This window comes from Bos javanicus, chromosome 24 (genome assembly GCF_032452875.1).
Source record: "Bos javanicus breed banteng chromosome 24, ARS-OSU_banteng_1.0, whole genome shotgun sequence".
Taxonomy (NCBI): domain Eukaryota; kingdom Metazoa; phylum Chordata; class Mammalia; order Artiodactyla; family Bovidae; genus Bos; species Bos javanicus.
This window is the reverse complement of record NC_083891.1, coordinates 34,882,295-34,901,293: the sequence shown is the minus strand read 5'-3', so window position 1 is coordinate 34,901,293 and position 18,999 is coordinate 34,882,295. Positions and strand designations below refer to the sequence as shown.

At 41.9% G+C, this 18,999-nt stretch overlaps 1 protein-coding gene across 12 annotated transcripts in view; it reads left to right on the top strand.

Moving 5' to 3' along the window:
- GREB1L (GREB1 like retinoic acid receptor coactivator) overlaps positions 1–18,999 on the top strand; it is a 245,933-nt gene that overhangs the window by 51,364 nt on the left and 175,570 nt on the right. The window contains exons 2-3 of one of the 12 annotated variants that reach the window (XM_061399774.1): positions 4,146–4,220; positions 8,600–8,872. The exons of 10 other annotated variants lie outside the window; for them this stretch is intronic. The gene's annotated coding sequence lies outside the window, so the exon portion shown is untranslated. The remainder of the gene's footprint in view (positions 1–4,145; positions 4,221–8,599; positions 8,873–18,999) is intronic. One more of the 12 variants, XM_061399773.1, reaches the window with a different exon arrangement.

The following is an 18,999-nucleotide window of genomic DNA, read 5'->3' as shown; positions in this document are numbered from 1 at the left end:
TTAGTGGTAAAGTGAAACACAGTGAGACTCTCAAGACCCAAGTCATGAGAGTTTAAGCAAAAGACAAACAATAAATACCTACTCAAACCTGAGGCTGCAGAAGTGAAGACGGAACAGTAGCAGAATTATTTACTAAGTACCATTATGTACTAAATATAGTACTAAGCTCTTTACCTAGGCTATCTCGTTTCATCTTTACAAGAATCCTGTGCGGTAGCACTATTAACCTCATTTTTCAGATGAGGAAACGGGCTCTAAAAAAGATTGAGTAACTTGCCCCAAGGTCACGTCAGATGAATGGCGTGATTGTCAGATGGTTGGAGTGTGTAACCCAGAACCTAGATTCTTAGGTTCTTAAATGAGTGTCTTTATAGAGAGGTTTTGGCAAATCTCACTTAGCATTTTCAGCCATGGACTTGAGGATTATCAGTGTCCTTGGATACCAGATAGCGCATTAGCCACTCTTTTTAGTCCTTCAACTGTCTTTTGTCTAAATTTTTAGAAATTTGGCCTTGTATAGGAGAGATGAACCGGAGTAGGAACTGGCAACCCACTCCGGTATTCTTCCCTGGAAAATTCCACGGACCGAGGAGCCTGGCGGGCTACAAACCATGGGGTCGCAAGGAGTCCGACACAACTGAGAACTGAGCACACAGATGGGAAAGATGAAGTGGTTTAGTGAGAGACAGTTCTGAGGGTTATAGTCATGGCTGAAGCAAAATAACTCTGAAGTAGATTGAACCTAGGGTGGGTGATAACACTAGGCCAGAGATTCTCAATTCCAATTTTTAGGTGGCATTCTATAAATCTAATTCTTTTAAAAAATATTTATGAATTTAATTTATTTATTTATGGCCATGCTGTGGCGAGTGGAGCTTGCTGCTCTCTAGTTGCGGTGTGCGGGCTTCTCATTGCAGTGGCTTCTCTTGTTGCAGAGCCCAGGCTGTAGGGCATGTGGGCTTCAGTATTTGCGGCTCCCAGGCTCCAGAGCACAGGCTCTTAGTTGCTCCGTGGCATGGGGGATCTTTCTGGACCAGGGATTGAACCTATGTCTCCTGCATTGGCAGGAGGATTCTTTACCACTGAGCCCCCAGGGAAGCCCTGTAAATCTAATTGTAGTCATGTAGTTCTGTAGTCTCTCCATTGCATAGGATAAAGAATTTCATCTAGGCTATGTTAAGTATAATGTAAGCTGTGTTGAAGAGATCAAACCAATCAATCCTAAAGGAAATCACTCCTGAATATTCATTGGAAGGACTGATGCTGAAGCTGAAGCTCCAGTACTTTGGCCATCTGATTTGAAGAACTGATGCATTGGAAAAGACCCTGATGCTGGGAAAGATTGAAGGCAGGAGGAGAAGGGGACCACAGAGGATGAGATGGTTGGATGGCATCACTGACTCGATGGACATGAGTTTGAACAAACTCTGGGAGACAGAGAGGGACAGGGAAGTCTGGGGTGCTGCAGTCCATGGCGTCGCAAAGAGTCAGACACGCCTGAGCAACTGAACTGAACTAATGTTCAGTCCGTTAGTGCTATGGCTTTCCAAATGAGTTTACCCTCTAAAAGATTAATTTTGTGAAATGTTTTTGGAGTTTGAGTTTTTTATTTGTTTGCTTAAGAAATAGAATAGAGCGTGTAATTAGTCATGGATGGTATTTTTTTCCCAACAGCAGAACTTAGAACAAGAACTTGCACACGTTGTTCTAAAGAGCTGCACACTCCACTGCACTATTGGTACTCAGTGAAAGTAACTCCTGGGGGAGGAGAGGGGGTTTTCTTTAATTAAAATGGAATACAGGAACTTCCCTGGTGGTCCAGTGGCTAAGACTCTGTAGTCCCAATACAGAGGGCCTGGGTACAATCCCTGGTCAGGGAACTAGATCCCACATGCCGCAACTAAGAGCCAGTGCAGCCAGATAATAAAATGAATACTTTTTAAAAATGGAGTACAGTGTTCACTGCTATTTGAAATACATATTCCCTAATACATGACTTGAAAATTTGTAATTGTTTATTATCAGACATTCAGATTCAACCCTGTCACCTGTGCTGCTTTGAAGTTATCTATTTTTTTTTACATGTTACTAAAAATAAATTTTAATTTAAAAAACAGACCCAATACATTTGTTTCTTGTGGCAGCCAAATATCTTTGGACTTACTCCTACCTTTAACAAGAGAAACACTACCCTTGAATATATTTCTAAACCAAGCATGAGAGTTAAAATTACCATCTTTTCATTTGAGTAGAGGTGCTAATCTGATGAAGAGGAGAAAGAGTCCTCCTGCTAAGATTATAGCAGGCTTGCTGTGGTAAGAGGAAAAGAATATCAAAATAAATTTAAACCTACATGAATATCATAAATTAAAAATTTATTTTAAGTTATTTAAAGTCAGTGTAATATTATTGCCTTTGTTGTTGTTGGGGTTTTTTTTTTGTTTATTTGTTGTGCATAAGACATTTTGGGTGGTGTGAGCTGAAAACTCAGATGGTAAGGAATCTGCCTGCAATTCAGGAGACCTGGGTTTGATGCATGGGTGGAGAAGATCCCCTGCAGAAGGGACTGGCTACCCACTCCAGTGTTCTTGCATGGAGAATCCCATGGACAGGGGAGCCTGGCAGGGTGCAGTCCATGGGGTCGCAAAGAGTCGGATATGACTGACCAACTAAAACGCACACACAGATGAAAACAGACTATGAGGATTCCCCCCCACCCAGATAAACAAGAAGTCTATCCAGAGAAACATTTTATTCTACTTGGGGAAAATAGGTGTGTGTCTGTCTGTGGAGCAGTTTTACGGTCCCTCATTTCTGCAGTGAACGTGTCTGTACCCCTGCAGGGCTGCAGCCAGGTTGCTGATTTTGAACCAAGCACCACTCCTCTGAGCTGACCAGTTTGCACTGCATATTAATGAATGGTGGTGAGCTCAGCTTTGAAGAATGCCAACAGGGTTATTTCTTCCTTATCAATAGTAACTAAAAATGAAAAGGCTACATTTCATATTAATTAAATATTGTTGTTTTCATAGTTTGTCTCTGAGCATACATCTAGGAGATTTTTGAGAGCTGAGCTAAAAATACTCCTTTTGTATAACCTATACTTTTCAAACTCCAAAGAAATGTGGAAAGTTATATTTAAGGAAAACAGCTCTCTTCTATTTTTCTGGCATTCTCTGGGTGACATTCTACCTGTCTTTAAAGAAAAGTTTTTTTTGATGTGGGCCATTTTTAAAGTCTTTATTGAACCTGTTACAATATTGCTTCTGTTGTTTATATTCTGGGTCTTTAGCCATGAGACATGTGGAATCTTAGTTCCCTGACCAGGAATTGAAACCACGTCCCTTCCATTGGAAGGTAGATTCTTAACCACTGGACCACCTTGGAAGTCCCTCATGTAGTTCTTTTTTAATAGTGAAAGATAGCAAGGGGATACAGAAATGTTTTATTTAACTTCGTAATATATACTTTGGGAGGTTGATAAAATACATTGTCAATAAGGAAATGATAAATGTCTGTTGCAAGGCACTGTTATACTCGGAAATAACATTTGATAACAATGCTTTACAGCTTATAAAATCATTTCCTTTAAATTATTCCTCATAGCAACCCATGTGAGGTAGATACTACTATTCCCATTTTGAAATGAGGAAAGTTACTTTAACAGCAATGATAGTCTTAGTAACTATCCCCTTTCATTAAAACACACCTACATACCCGTACACTGTGTGTGTCCTAAAACTGGTGTAATGAGGAGGTTGAGGGGCCATGTGGTAGCAGAGAAGAGCAAGTCTGAGACAGACCAGAAAGACAGACGCACTTTTGAAACACAAGGCACACTCTCCCACATCTCCTGTTATGCTTTCTTCTTTCCAGGGGCACTGGATGTTGGAACCTTTCTTCCCAGTCTTCTTCCTTGCATTTCCAAGGCCATAGCTGGCAAGAAATATGGGGACAGCCCCCGGTTTAAGCAGCTTGTTCTGATTTTAGATATGACTCCTCTTGTCACTGAGCATATCTGTCACCCTGTTATTCTGAACAGACTTAGTTTATGGTGACTTCTTCTTGACTGAGGGATTGAAAGAAGTGGCATAAATTTTGTAAGGTCATCACCTTTCTTTCTCTTTCTTGCTCACTCTCTTGAGGCCCGAGGATGGGAAGATGAAGATTGTGAATTACAGATGGAGCTGCCCAATGCATGGAGAGGACTCTGACTTACTGTAAGGAAATGCTAACAGTCATCTCTTTCTTTCTGGTTCCCTGGAGTATACGATGGTGAAGATTCACCAGAGGGGAGCTTCAGTAAAATATACTTTTTAGTCCTATCCTCAATATACATACCTGTTTGTATGGAATGTAAACTACCATTTTGCTGACACTGGCTTAAGTAATAATTTTGTGCCAGTTGATTACAGTTTACTTTGCATTCAATCTTGCCCTTGATTTTGTGTAGGATGGGGAACAGTCTGTTTATCTGAATGAGAAAAATACAGTTTCTGTGATAACCTGTTTTTTTTTTTTTTTTTTTTTACTGCTTTATCTAGGTAATTAAACTAGAAAGTTAAAGTCGATCAGTCATGTCCAACTCTTTGAGACCCCATGGACTATACGGACCTTGGAATTCTCCAAGCCAGAATACTGGAGTGGGTAGCCTTTCCCTTCTCCAGGGGATTTTCCCAACCCAGGGATTGAACCCAGGTCTCACACATTGCAGGTGGATTCTTTACCAGCTGAGCCACAAGCGAAGCCCAAGGATATTGGAGCTGGTAGCCTATCCCTTCTTCAGCAGATCTTCCTGACCCAGGAATCGAACCAGGGTCTCCTGCACTGCAGGTGGATTCATTAGATGGTATACATATTTTTCATTAGATGGTATATATATATATGTGACCATGGGTGATAGTTGCTGGTGGTATGCCATTACCATAGCAACAGGTTCCATTCTGGGTTGCTAGTAATTGCTTCCAGAATTATGACAGCAAAAAGGTTTCCCTGCTGAAGATGCAGAGTGTTTGGGGCAAATGCAACAAAGGGCTCCATCTGAACTACTTATTCATAACCAATAGCTCATTGGCTATGAGGACTGAGAAAGGTTATAACAGCTTCTAGTGACCTCCTGCCCTGTCTTTGTGGTTGTGACAAATGCTGTGTTGCTACTTGGCTTTTGGGAAATGGAGAAGGTAAAGTGGACTTTAGGCTTCCCTGGTGGTTCAGTGGTGAAGAATCCACCTTCCAAGCAGGAGACGCGGGTTTGATCCCTGGGTTAGAAAGATCTCCTGGAGAAGGAAATGGCAATCCACTCCAGTATTCTTGCCTGGGAAATCCCATGGATAGAGAAGCCAAGCTGGCTATAGTCCATGGGGTCACAAAGAATCAGACGTGACTTAGCGGCTAAACAACAACAACAAAAGTGAGCTTTGGCCTTGGAGTGCTGCTGCTGCTGCTGCTAAGTCGCTTCAGTTGTGTCCGACCCTGTGCGACCCCATAGACGGCAGCCCACCAGGCTCCTCCATCCCTGGGATTCTCCAGGCAAGAACACTGGAGTGGGTTGCTATTTCCTTCTCCAATGCATGAAAGTGAAAAGTGAAAGGGAAGTCGCTCAGTCGTGTCCGACTCTTAGCGACCTCATGGACTGTAGCCTACCAGGCTCCTCTGTCCATGAGATTTTCCAGGCAAGAGTACTGGAGTGGGTTGCCATTGGCTTCTACATGGCCTTGGAGTATTTCTATTAAAAAATATAATAGCATGAACACCCGGTTTCCTATCCTCCTTCTACATTCAGCTGCCAAATAGATCCTTTTAATTACCTTCCAGGTATAGCCAAAAAAGAGAATAAGGAGGCTTCCATAAAACCTAGTGGTTGTACCATATTCCAAGGATAAAGTAAGCTTTCAGCCTTTATTTTTCAGATCAGTCAGTTAGTTTAGTTCAGTCGCTCAGTTGTGTCCAACTCTTTGTGACCCCATGGACTGCAGCATACCAGGCTTCCCTGTCCTTCACCAACTTCCAGAGCTTGCTCAGAGTCATATCCATCGAGTTGGTGATGCTGTCCAACCCTCTCATCCTCTTGTTGTTCCCTTCTCTTCCTGCCTAGAATCTTTCCCAGCAGCATCAGGGTCTTTTCCAATGAGTCAGTTCTTTGTAACAGGTAGCCAAAATATTGAAGTTTCAGCTTCAGCATCAGTCCTTCCAATGAATATTCAGGACTGATTTCCTTTAGGATTGACTGTTTGATCTCCTTGCTGTCCAAGGGACTCTCAAGATCTTCTCCAACACCACAGTTCAAAAGCATCAATTCTTCGGCACTCAACTTTCTTTACAGTCCAACTCTCACATCCATGCATGACCACTGGAAAAACCATAGCTTTGTCTAGACAGACCTTTGCTGGCAAAGTAATGTCTCTGCTTTTTGACACGGTGTCTAGATTGGTCATAGCTTTTCTTCCAAGGAGCAAGTGTCTTTTAATTTCATGGCTGCAGTCACCATCTGCAGTGATTTTGGAGCCCCCCAAAATAAAGTCTGTCACTGTTTCCATTGTTTCCCCATCTATTTGCCATGAAGTGATGAGACCGGATGTCATGATCATAGTTTTCTGAATGTTGAGTCTTAAGCCAACTTTTTCACTCTCCTCTTTCACTTTCATCAAGAGGCTCTTTAGTTCTTCTTCGATTTCTGCCATAAGGGTGGTGTCATCTGCATATCTGAGGTTACTGATATTTCTCCTGGCAATCTTTTTTTTTTTTTTCCTGGCAATCTTGATTCCAGTTTGTGCTTCATCGAGTCCAGCATTTCTCATGATGTACTCTGCATAGAAGTTAAATAAGCAGGGTGACAATATACAGCCTTGACATATTCCTTTCCCAATTTGGAACCAGTCTGTTGTTCCATGTCCATTTCTAACTGTTACTTCTTGACCTGCATACAGATTTTTCAGGAGGCAGGTCAGGTGGTCTGGTATTCCTATCTCTTGAAGAATTTTCCAGTTTGTTGTGATCCACACAGTCAACGGCTTTGGTATAGTCAATAAAGCAAAAGTAGACATTTTTCTGGAACTCTCTCATTTTTTCAATGATCCAGCAGATGTTGGCAATTTGATCTCTGGTTCCTCTGCCTCTTCTAAATACAGCTTGAACATCTGGAAGTTCACGGTTCATATACTGTTGAAGCCTGGCTTGGAGAATTTTGAGCATTACTTTGCTAGTGTGTGAGATGAGTGCAATTGTGTGGTAGTTTGAACATTCTTTGGCATTGCCCTTCTTTGGGATTGGAATGAAAACTGACCTTTTCCAGTCCTGTAGTCACTGCTGAGTTTTCCAAATATGTTGGCATATTGAGTGCAGCACTTTCACAGCATCATCTTTTAGGATTTGAAATAGCTCATCTGGAATTCCATCACCTCCACTAGCTTTGCCTCCTGAGGTTCACTTGACTTCAAATTCCAGGATGTCTGGCTCTAGGTGGATGATCACATCACGGTTATCTGCGTCATGAAGATCTTTTTTGTATAGTTCTTCTGTGTGTTCTTGCCACCTCTTCTTAATCTTTTCTGCTTCTGTTATGTCCATACTGTTTCTGTCCTTTATTGTGCCCATCCTTGCATGAAATGTTCCCTTGATATCTCTAATTTTCTTGAAGAGATCTCTAGTCTTTCCCGTTCTGTTGTTTTCCTCTATTTCTTTGCATTGATCGCTGAGGAAGGCTTTCTTATCTCTCCTCACCAGTCTTTGGAACTCTGCATTCAAATGGGTGTATTTCAGGTAAGTTGCTCTTATTTTGTATGAAATGGATGATTCATCTTTTGGTATTAAAACCACTAAGTTTGTTTTATCTTGATATCACAATACTCTAATGTGAATGTTATTACTTTAAAAAAATTACATTTTATATAAATACTTATCTAATCCCTAACTACTGGGCAGGTGGCTCCATTTCTCTTTCTAAATCATCGTTTACATACTATTTCCCCCTCAAACTCCCCAAACTCAGCTCTTTTAAAACAGGACATCTCAAATTTATGGTGAACCTTTATTGTAGGCTCAAAGTGTGCAAGGCTTAGCAGACCTGTATAAGTGGTATTAGTTTCTGTCATGTAGGTAAAGAGACTTCTCTTTTTTTGATTGAAACAATTCATTTATTAAAAAAAATTTTTTTTCCATTTTTAAGAAAGCTTTTTATTTTGTACTGAGGTATAGCCAATTCACAATGTTATGATAGTTTCAGTTGAACAGCGAAGGGACTCAAGACATACATGTACCTGTATCAGTTCTCCCCCAGACTCCCCTCCCATCTGGGTTGTGACGTAACGTTGAGCAGAGTTCCCTATGCTGTACAATCGGTCCTTGTTGGTTATCCATTTTAAATATAGCAGTGTGTACATGTCCATCCCAAACTCCCTAACTTCATAGCAAGCAATACTTGTCCTGCTGCTTGCCTAATGTTTTTCCAGGCAAGCAAGTCATTCTCTGAAGGAGTTTTCTTTATCATTCCACTGATACCATTCACTAAAAATGATTCCTAGGCCAACATTCTGTCATATTCTTCAGCCAGGTGATTACCCCTTGTAATCTGGCTGTTTCATCTCCTCTCCCACCTGCCTAGGCTGTGCCTGAGCTGCACTGAGAACTTGCCCCTTTGTTCCTGAAACGCAGGCGTTCTCACATCTCAGTGACTTTGCACGCACTGTCCCCTCGGCTGGCCTGGAATGCTCCCCCCTGCCCCTGACCTCACGGACACGTTTGCCTGAGGAAAGCCTGACTTCATTCAGCTCCATATTACCTCTGTGGTGAAGCCTCCTCTGACTCACTGTCAGCCCATGTAAGGGACACCTGGGGCATTTCCCTGCTGAACACGTGTTCATTTCACCATTACGGAGTAAGTGCTTTTTCTCTTTCGTGTTCCTGAGGACCTGGGGTACTACCTGTATGCAGTGTGTGTTGGGTGAATGCATGCAGGGTCAGAGAAAACTTGTATTTTTATTCTTTTTTATTCTTTTATACTACTAATGGAGAGAAGCAGAGAGGAACCATGTTTCCCGAAGATACTATGAACATGATGGCTTTGTGTTAAACAACATGCTGAACTTATGAATCAGCCAATCTTGGAGTGAACTGTGAAGCGGAGAAATAACTAGTGCCCTGGGCTTTCCTTGTAGGGCTACATTCATGCATTTCCCTGGGGCCTCAAACCTTAAAGAAAGAGAATGAATGAAGTAGAGACTACTTTGGGGCATGAGAGGGTGGACTGTGGAATTTCTGGGAGCCCTGAAACCACCACCACGCCCCACGTGTGCAGGTGTCTCTATGCGATGACCCTGAAAGCCTGAAAGATTTTTGAGAGATAACAGAAGCCACCCTTGTGAAGTAAGAATCGCTGGTCTATATGGTTTACTCTGAATATTCTATGGTGTGAGCTGTAAGTGTGTTGATGGGTTTTCCATTTCTTCCTCTCTGAGAAGCTGGTGATAGCCAGGCACCAAGCCTTGCTGTGGTCTGGGTTGAACTCTCTCTGTGTCTCCCATCAGCAACTTGTGTGTGGGGATGAGGTCTGCCCTCTTGCTTGAGAACCTTAATTCCAAGTCACAGAAGAGTAGAAAGGTCCTTGTGTTTTACTGATGTACTTGTTCCAGGGCAGGCTCAAATACAACGTCACGTGCTTGGTTTCTATACAAGGCTGTTCTTTCTGTGAATATTCTTTGCTTTTGCTGGTTCTTCACATTATCCATTTATAGTGCTGCCGTTTTGTGCCTCTTTTCTTTTCAGCAGTCTCTTGATGAAACGCCTGTTTATTTTCTCTGTGAGCTGAACGTGCTTTGCGTGGCATGGAAGTAGATGGGGTGTTTTAAGCTATCTCTGAGGGAAATGTCACTTCCTATTTGTAATTCCAGTTGAAAGTAGAACTTGAATGTGTCCTGTCTGGCTTCCTTGCATGCATGCATGCATGCTCTGTCGCTCAGTTGTGTCCAGTTCTTTGTGACCCCGTGGACTGTAGCCCACCAGGCTCCTCTGTCCATAGGATCTCCCAGGCAAGAATACTGGAGTGGGTTTCTATTTCCTTCTCCAGGGGATCTTCCTGACCCAAGGATTGAACCTGGGTCTCCTGCATTACAGGCAGATTCTTTACCACTGCGCCACCAAGGAAAACCACAAGCATGGCTCTTGATCAGCAAATCAATGAACAAAAAATATTCTGTTACTTTCTTCTTGGAGAATTAGGTGGCGCACAGTGAATGCCATGATAGGCTGGGTCCTGAAATTTGGTCACAGGGTAAGTCTGCGGGAAAGTTAAATTTGTTAACTTGAGACAGCAAGGAGAGAGCACAGCAGGGGTACTTTGGGGCATTCAACAAGCAAAATACAGATCTTTTTGTCGGATCTGGACTTGTTTGAATGCTTTTGGGAGGGACAAGGGAAGAGATGACCAACACTGAACTGGGTGGTATCGTGTCATGAAGCAGGGCAGTTTAGTAACTGGTATCTCAGCATCTTTGTTCAGGGTGGTTGAGGGACAGAGAGAGGCTGGGGAAATCATTGGGAAGAAAGCAGGATTCAGAGGAATGGTCTTGCTGCCTGCTCTGCCCTGCGGGGAAATGCTTTCTGTTGACCTGGTCTGACTCTGTTGGAGACATCTCAGAGGTGCTTTACAGGCTTTCACGTGAGGGATAAACAGTGGGGCTGAGATTAAGGAGCAAATGGACTTGGCCAGATGAGGCAGGCAAGATACAACCAAACCACCAAACAGGACTGACCACTCAGCCATTGTACTGACTTTCCTTAAAATAAAATTTTAATAGTTGTCTGGCTGAATAACCATGACTTATAACAGAAGGCAAGGAATTCGACTTCTTACCCAACTTCATTCACATGATTCCTGTCCTGAAAGTTGCTCAGTTGTGTCCAATTCTTTGTGATCCATGGACTGTAGCCCACCAGGCTCCTCTGTCCATGAAATTCTCCAGGCAAGAATACCGGAGTGGGTTGCCAACTCCTTCTCCAGGGGATCTTCCCAACCCAGGGATCGAACCCACATCTCTTATGTCTCCTGCATTGGCAGGCAGGTTCTTTACCACTAGTGCCACCTGGGAAGCATGATTAAACATCCTTTATTCATTGCCTGCCTTGTGGTCGTGCTAGATATTTATATTTTCTCTTGTAGGCTGAAACATTAATGAATAATTAATCCTTTCTCTTTCAGCTGAAAGAGTGTGTATAGACATGCTTGTGTTTGTTGATATTGTCTTGCATTTACAAACTCATTATAGTAAGTGTGAGGCACTAGGAAAAAACAAGACATAATCCTTGCACAAGAGGATGAATTTGTTGTTGTTTGGTTGCTCAGTTGTGTCTGACTCTTTGCTGCCCCGTGGACTGTAGCCCATCAGGCTCCTCTGTCCATGGAATTCTGTAGACAAGAATATTAGAGTAGGTTGCTATTTCCTCCTCCAGGGGATCTTCCCAACCCAGGGAGTGAACCTGTGTGTCCCACATTGCAGGCAGATTCTTTACCACTGAGCCACCAGGGAAGCTCCTGAATATTGCTGTTCAAGAGAATATTCTGTGATGATGGCCCAATATGGTATTCATAGACCCTTGTGTCTCTTGAACACTTGATATGTGGCTCATGAGACTGAGGAACTGGGAGTTTTAATTTATGTTTAATTAATTTAAATATTAATAGTGGCACGTGAGGCTAGTGGTGACCACTTTGGACAGCATGGCTCTGTAAATTCACAAATGAGAGAAAGAATCACAGGTGCTCACAACTCAGAGTATGATATGTACTCCACTATAGGTCCCTATGATATGTTCTAGGAGCATAGGACTTAAGACCCTGATGCTGGGAAAGATTAAGGGCAGGAAGAGAAGGGGGCGACAGAGGATGAGATGGTTGGATGGCATCACCAACTCAATAGACAAGAGTTTGAGCAAACTCCAGGGGATAGTGAAGGACAGGGAGCCTGGCGTGCTGCAGTTCATGGGGTTGCAAAGAGCCAGATATGACTTAGCGACGGAACAACAAACAAGGAGCACAGGAGACAGCCTCCAATGGGGAGCTGACAGGGAACGAACCCAGAGGAGAGGAGATTCCATGGGAGTGAGACTTTGAAACGAAATAATAATAATAGGAGTAATTCTTTTAATTATTTTGGCAGAGGCAAAGGACAGGAAATTGGGAGGGTTCATTCCAGGTAAAATGCAGAGTGCAAAAGCACTGAAGCATAAAAAACATGTATGTATGTAGGTTCCGGTGGCTTGGTAAGTGTGGCTTGGTAAGGTCTAAGTGTAGATCACTGCAATAATATACTCTGTGACATAGCTCTTGTGGTAAAGGCCTACCTGAACAGATTAAAAACAAATTTAACATTTTAAACACTTATGGTATTTAAAATAAAATTAAAAAGTATTTAAAATAAAACAATGCCTACCAGTATGGTAGGCATTGTTGGAGAAACAGCCCCATTTATCATGTAAAACAGACGCATGAGTTGCCCTTAGAATCCCCATTTCACGGAGAGAAAACTGAGGCCTACAAAGGTAAAGGAATTTGCCTGCAGACACAAAGTGGACAGAGTCAGAATTTGAATCCAGACCTGTTACTTCAGAGATCAATATCTTCATCAGTGACCCTCTGTCTCTCATTTCAAATTCTTCTCAGTTTGGAATTATGATGTATTTCCCTTGGTCTGTCTTTTGTGACATGTTCCCACCACTGGAAGTCCACTCCTTTTGTTTTAAAAATTTTCCAGTTTCATATTGAAAACGTTTTTCTGGCATAGAGACTGATATTATGAGATCGTCTGTTCTTAGTTAATACTAAGCGTTTCGTGAACTCAGGTTTTGAGAATACCTCAATTGACAACTCCTTGCTTTTTCTGTATATTATTGGCACTAGGAGTCTTTTATATCCTAAATTGGAGTAGTTAGGGAATTAGTTAAACTGGAGGAGCCAGTGCATTCATTCCCAAATTTGAATGGGCTCCCATGACCATCATTCCCAGAGAATTCTTGCTTCCCTGTGGGGGGAATGGCTTGTTATTTGAGCCTCTCCACATCTTACCCTAAAGGTCATGACCCTGGACTCCAGCTTCTTTCTTCCTTTTCACCCTTTTTTGAGAGCAGATCTTAGTGACTGGATAGAAGCTCTGCTATCCTTAACCGAGAGGAACCTAACTGAGGTTAACTGGCAAGCATGGTCAAGGCCTGAAAATATTCCTTCCTTCCTGAGACAGTACCTGTGTTTTTCAATTCAGACGTGAAAGAACTCCCTTGCTGTTATTTGCTGAATTTCCCCAAAAGTCCATCTCAAAGTCATACATCTAACATTTGTTCCTGCCAGGCCTGAGCGTGTAAAGACAGGTAATCAGCAGCACCTGTTTGGAGCACTGCGCACACCACTGCTGATTCAGGGCAGAGGGCAAGGACGGAATAGACAGTCTAGAGGGTCTGAGCTAATGTTATCCACAGCTGGAGAAGCTTTCCAGAGGAGGACTAACATCAGGCCCTGTGAGAAGGGTAGGACTTAGCTGAGCAGAGAAGGAATGGGGAATGATGAGAGAATGGTCTGGCTCAAGTAGAAAATGCAACTTTGGCTGCATATTGAAATCATCTGGGGAGGGACTTCCCTGGTGGTCCAGTGATTAAGACTCAGTGCTTCCAATGCAGGGGACATGGGTTCTATCCCTGACTGGGGAACTAAGGTCCCACATGCTGTATGATGCAGCCAATAAATAAATAAAATAAAAAATAATAAAATTACCTAGGGAGCTTTAAAAATAGCTCCCCTAAAGATTCTGGTTGGTTTGAGTTGTAACCTAGGCAGCTGACTTGTTTAAGCTTCACAGGTGATTTTCGTGGACAGCCTGAGAACCACTGCCATCATCTCCATTACTCAAAATTCAGTCCTCGGACCAGCAGAGCCGTCCCCACCTGGAAGCTTGTTAGAAATCCTGAACTTCAAGTCTCATCTCGGACTTAGTGAATCAGAATTTTCATGTTCACAAGATCCCCGGTGGCCTGTATGCACAGTACAGTTTGAGACTCCCTGCTGTAGAGGAAAAAAGAGAGATATGGCTGAAGAGGGCAGATCACCTAACCAGATTTTCTTGTGCTAGGCTAGGAATGAATTACAGGTAGGCAGTGATACTACTTTGCCCTCAAGCTGCTGGGGACGCTTGTATTTCTTGTTGCAAGACATCTCTGGTTATCTGTGCTCTATAAATATTCTTGCGTTCTCTCTGGGTGCCTTGAGGGGGAAAAAGGCAGGGCAGCACCAGCTCAAGAACTGGACTGCACTCTATCAGTAGTGACGATCCCCTGGAGGTTTTTTATCCAAAGGGGTTCTGTGTAGTGTTTTGTAGTCTAGAAAGATTTTCCTGGCAGAAGCACATGGAATGCACTAGGCGGGGTGTTCTAGGGTTGGGGAGACATGGTCTACGTGTTGCAATAATTCCCACGAAGGTTGAGAAAGGCTAAGAGTTAAGAGCTTGATCATGCTTTAGGAATCTGTATAACATGTAAATACCTGTCCCCAAATCTCCAGGGCAGAGCTTGGAAGAAATAGTAACAGACACATTTTTGGAGTCCCCTTATAACTTTTTGTTTTATTTTAGTTTATCCTTGTAGGGCATCCTCTCAGAGAGTCAGGAAAGTTTCTGATGATTAAAATCTACTTGACATAAATAAGGTCATAAACAGGCAACCCTAACTCTGCAGGATCCTCTAGTTCTTGGTGGGTGGGATCTTCTGACTTGAGGGTTATTAGTGATTTCAAAGGAGAAAGGATAACAATGATGGTCATCATTTGGTGAATGGGCAGCGAGGGAGAATTTCAGGAAATGGAGAGGTTAAAAGTCCAAGTATGAAAGGCTGGCTCTTGTGGAGACTCAGAATGATGTATTCTGAGTTGGGACAACAATTTTCTAGTTGGGACAACACTTTTAGGGGAGCCTGTATATTTTTGGAGATTATTTTGTTTGGAAAAAAATACTGAATTTATCAGTCCACTAACTTGCTCACTCTTCGACACCAAGCTTAAGCTGTCTTCTTCCATGAATTCTTCCTGAGTCACCCCAGCTCATAGTCTATTCTCTCTTTCTCTATTTCCAAAAATCTTTTTTAATGAATCATCAAGTATTTTTTTTTAGTCCTGATATTTTAAAAGTATTATGGTATATACTGATTTTGTAATAATTCACTCAAGGTTTTAAAGAATTTTTTTATTGAAGTATAGGTGATTTACAATATTGTGTTACTTTCTGCTGAACAGCAAAGTGAATCCATTATACGTGTACAATATATCCACTCTTTTAGATTGTTTTCCTATATAGGTTATTATAGAGTACTGAGCAGAGTTCCCTGTTCTACCTGTAGGTTCCTATTAGTTATCTATTTTGTATATAGAAGTATGTCTATGTCAATCTTAGTCTCCCAGTTTATCCCCCCCATTCAGCCATGATAACCATAAGATTGTTTTTTTATATTTACAGCTCTATTTCTGCTTTGTAAATAAGTTCATCTGTACCATTTTTAAGATTCCACATATAAGTGATATCATTTGTATTTGTCTTTCTCTGTCTGACTTACTTCACTCAGTATGACAATCTCTAGGCCCATCCATGTTGCTGCAGGGTTTTTAAAACATTTTTCTTATTTATGAAGGTGTCCTATATTCCTGGAGAAGGAAATGACAACCCACTCCAGTGTTCTTGCTTGGAGAATTCATGGACAGAGGAGCCTGGTGGGCTACAGTCCATGGGGTCACAAAGAGTCAGACATGACTGAGTGACTGACACATACATCCTATATTCCTCAGTAAATTATAAGCATCTTGAGGACATGGACCTTGTCTAATTCCTCTTGTCCTCTTGGGAATTTATGATTGTTTGAAATAACTGTTCTCAGGGTGCTCATAATTGAGTATTAATGGTAAAAAGTAGTTTGCCATATCCTTTTTTGTTTTCCAAATTTGTTGTGTTTTCCAAGTTTGTTGATGTTTCTTTTGAAGAAAAGAATGAAGGGGAAGAGGGAAGGCTGAAGAATCTTCAAAGACAGTAAAAATACTTTATGTATTTTAAATTACATTCTGCAGTTAAAAATTAACTCAAAGTTGTACTATCAGATAACATCTTTTTTTGTGCTTTCAGTGCTTCGTTTCAAAAGAGGAGGTTTTAAAGAAGTGTGGATTCGTAGTGTCTTAGTAAACAGTCCTGTTTTCCTCATCTTTTTAAATGGTACCCATTCTCCTTAGTTGCTTTTCTCATCTTGCCATTTGGGTTTCTTTTTCTTTTTTCTTTCTGTTTAGAAGTGATGCCATTTGTTGGAGGAAGGTAACTCCTGACCATGTTTGTAGGCAAGAGTGTCACTAGTCATGTGGATGTGAGCCACTAACACATTTGACTGTGTTTATGGGAAAAGTATTAAACTTAACACTTTAATGGCCTTAGTTTAAGTCATGACATGCTATGGTCATGCCTTTTCTTGGAATTAGGAAACCTAGTATTTGCCAAACTTAGGACATTGAAAATGTGTCAGTGTCACCTAACTGTTGTGGCAAACAGGAAATTATTTTAATCGTAGTCTCGTGATGTTTGACATTATGGTAAAAGAAGCTTGTATTATGTAGAGAAATCCAGGTAGAGGCTGAGTGAAAACAGTAAAAGTACTTTACCAGGTTTAAATTTTTAAAAATATAATAATCATAAAAACCTAAGCAGGGGAAGATCTTTTCAAAGAATTCCTTAATGTATCAATCAGTAGTTTATATCCTTAAAGAATTTTTTATGGTATAATAATGAGGATTTATAACAGAACAAAAATAACCTATTTCCTAACATTAGCCTCTCTGCCTGCGGAGGTGGTAAGACTTGTTAATGCAGATGAGGCTGCCTTCTGTTGTGTGATGCTAATAGGAAATGGATCATTGCAGTTTATGGGGCACTTAGCCATTTTGGTTCATGATAAATGACTGACTTCAACTGACATTCCTTCACGGATTTCCCACTATTCATCACCTGAAAGAATGGAACCCAAACATGAAGTTGATTTTGAAGTTGTCAAGTTTCACTGTGGCGTCAATCCATCATAAGCCAAAGTATTCGTTGAGTTAGGAAGAAATCGTATGAATGAAAACACCCATAAATGTTTTATGCTCCTATTTGCTTTTGTTCAAAAGCCAGTTTTGTCACTGTTCTATCCTCCTCTAACTTCTGTTCCCTCTTCGCCTTCCCCTCCCCTTCTCCAAACAAGCTTAGGTTTTGAAAAGTCCCTAGATTTTATCTCTGCAGATGGTTTGATGTCGTTACATTGTTTTGTTCTATAAAATCAGCCCAAAACAAGCAGGAAGAATGGAAATATCTTTTAACGCATATGTCCCCCTACAGGCCAGGCATTACACAAAATTAGTCTGGAAAACTTTTTCACTGCTATATTTTTGCTATTATTATGCTATTTCCTTGCTTTTCTTATCATCTTTCCTTGAAATATTATCTTGAAATACCTGCCATTCCCTACCCTCCAGAACACACACCATTTTTGAGTAGGGAGGAAAAAGGCCGCCTATTTGAATAAAGTCACACTATCCTACAGTTAGACTCTCAGACTCTCCCTCTCAGAGGATTATTCAGCTTAATTTCAGGGAGGCCTTTCTGGCACCATAAGGGTTACCCAAGATCCAGCCACGCCTAACATATGCCCAAAGGAAGTTTGACTCTTTCCTGGGTCCTCTAGTGTTTGGAATGTAGAGCCTGTGTTTAATTCCGTACTTGTGATGCTGTCCATGTGGCTGGTATTTGGAGGGTGTTTGCTATCTGGCAGAAGGCTATTCACAAAGGAAAATGTCAGCGTTCTTGCAGAGTGTCGTAGAATCATTTAGTGTAATTGAGATAATTTGCCATTTATTTCATTGGTTCTTAAAGGAATTTGGACCTCCCTTATCTGTGTGTATTGTTGGAGTGAGGGTGACAAGTCATTTTGTTCGCTTTGTAGAACTTAACAGGAGGAAGCACATCCTTGGCCGCTGGTATCCTAGGAGTGAAGTTTGTGTGCAGAAACTCCCTCCCAGAGGCGGCTCTTTTGTCACAGATTGTCTTGGTTGCTAGCAGATTGCCCCCCTCCCTGGGAGCTCAATTCCTCCTTTTAGCAAATAGTATCCATGTATACACCCCTTCGTGGATCACAGCCTTGTCGTGGCAAAGGGGCTTGCATAACTCAGTGACGCTATAAGCCATGCCGTGCAGGGCCACCCAAGATGGACGGCCCCCCAAGAATTGATGCCTTCAAATTGTGGTGCTGGAGAAGACTCTTGAGAGTTCCTTGGACTGCAAGGAGATCATGCCAGTTAATTCTAAAGGAAATCAACCCTGAATATGCATTGGAAGGACTGATGCTGAAGCTGAAACTCCAATACTTTGGCCATCTGATGCAAAGAGCTGAATTGGAAAAGTCTCTGATGCTGGGAAAGTTTGAAGGCAAGAGGAGAAGTGGGTAGCAGAGGATGAGATGGATGGATAGCATCACTGACTCAGTGGACATGAATTTGAGCATGTCCATTTGAGCTGGGAAATAGTAAAGGACTGGGAAGCCTGGCATGCTGCAGGCCATAGGGTTGCAAAAAGTTGAACATGACTGAGCGACTGAACAGCAGTCTATAGTCCTACCTTAAACAGCAATAACTTGTTAGCAGCTGAACAACATCCATGTACACCTTGTTCCTGGAGAACTTTGTTGTTGAGAGCTTTAGGCCAATGAATTAAAAGCATTTGAGGTGCCCGAATTCTTTTCATGCTCTCGAACCCCAAATATTGGTGAGTTTTTTAAAAAAGCCTAGAAGTGGTGGAACTGAAATATCAATTAGGTCTTCTGTGGTCATTTTAGGGGCCTCCCAGGGGGTGCAGTGGTGAAAAATCTGCCTGCAGTGCAGGAGATATGGATTTGCTAGGAAGTTCGCCTGGAGAAGGAACTAGCAACCCACTCCAGTATTCTTGCCTGGAGAATCCCAAGGACAGA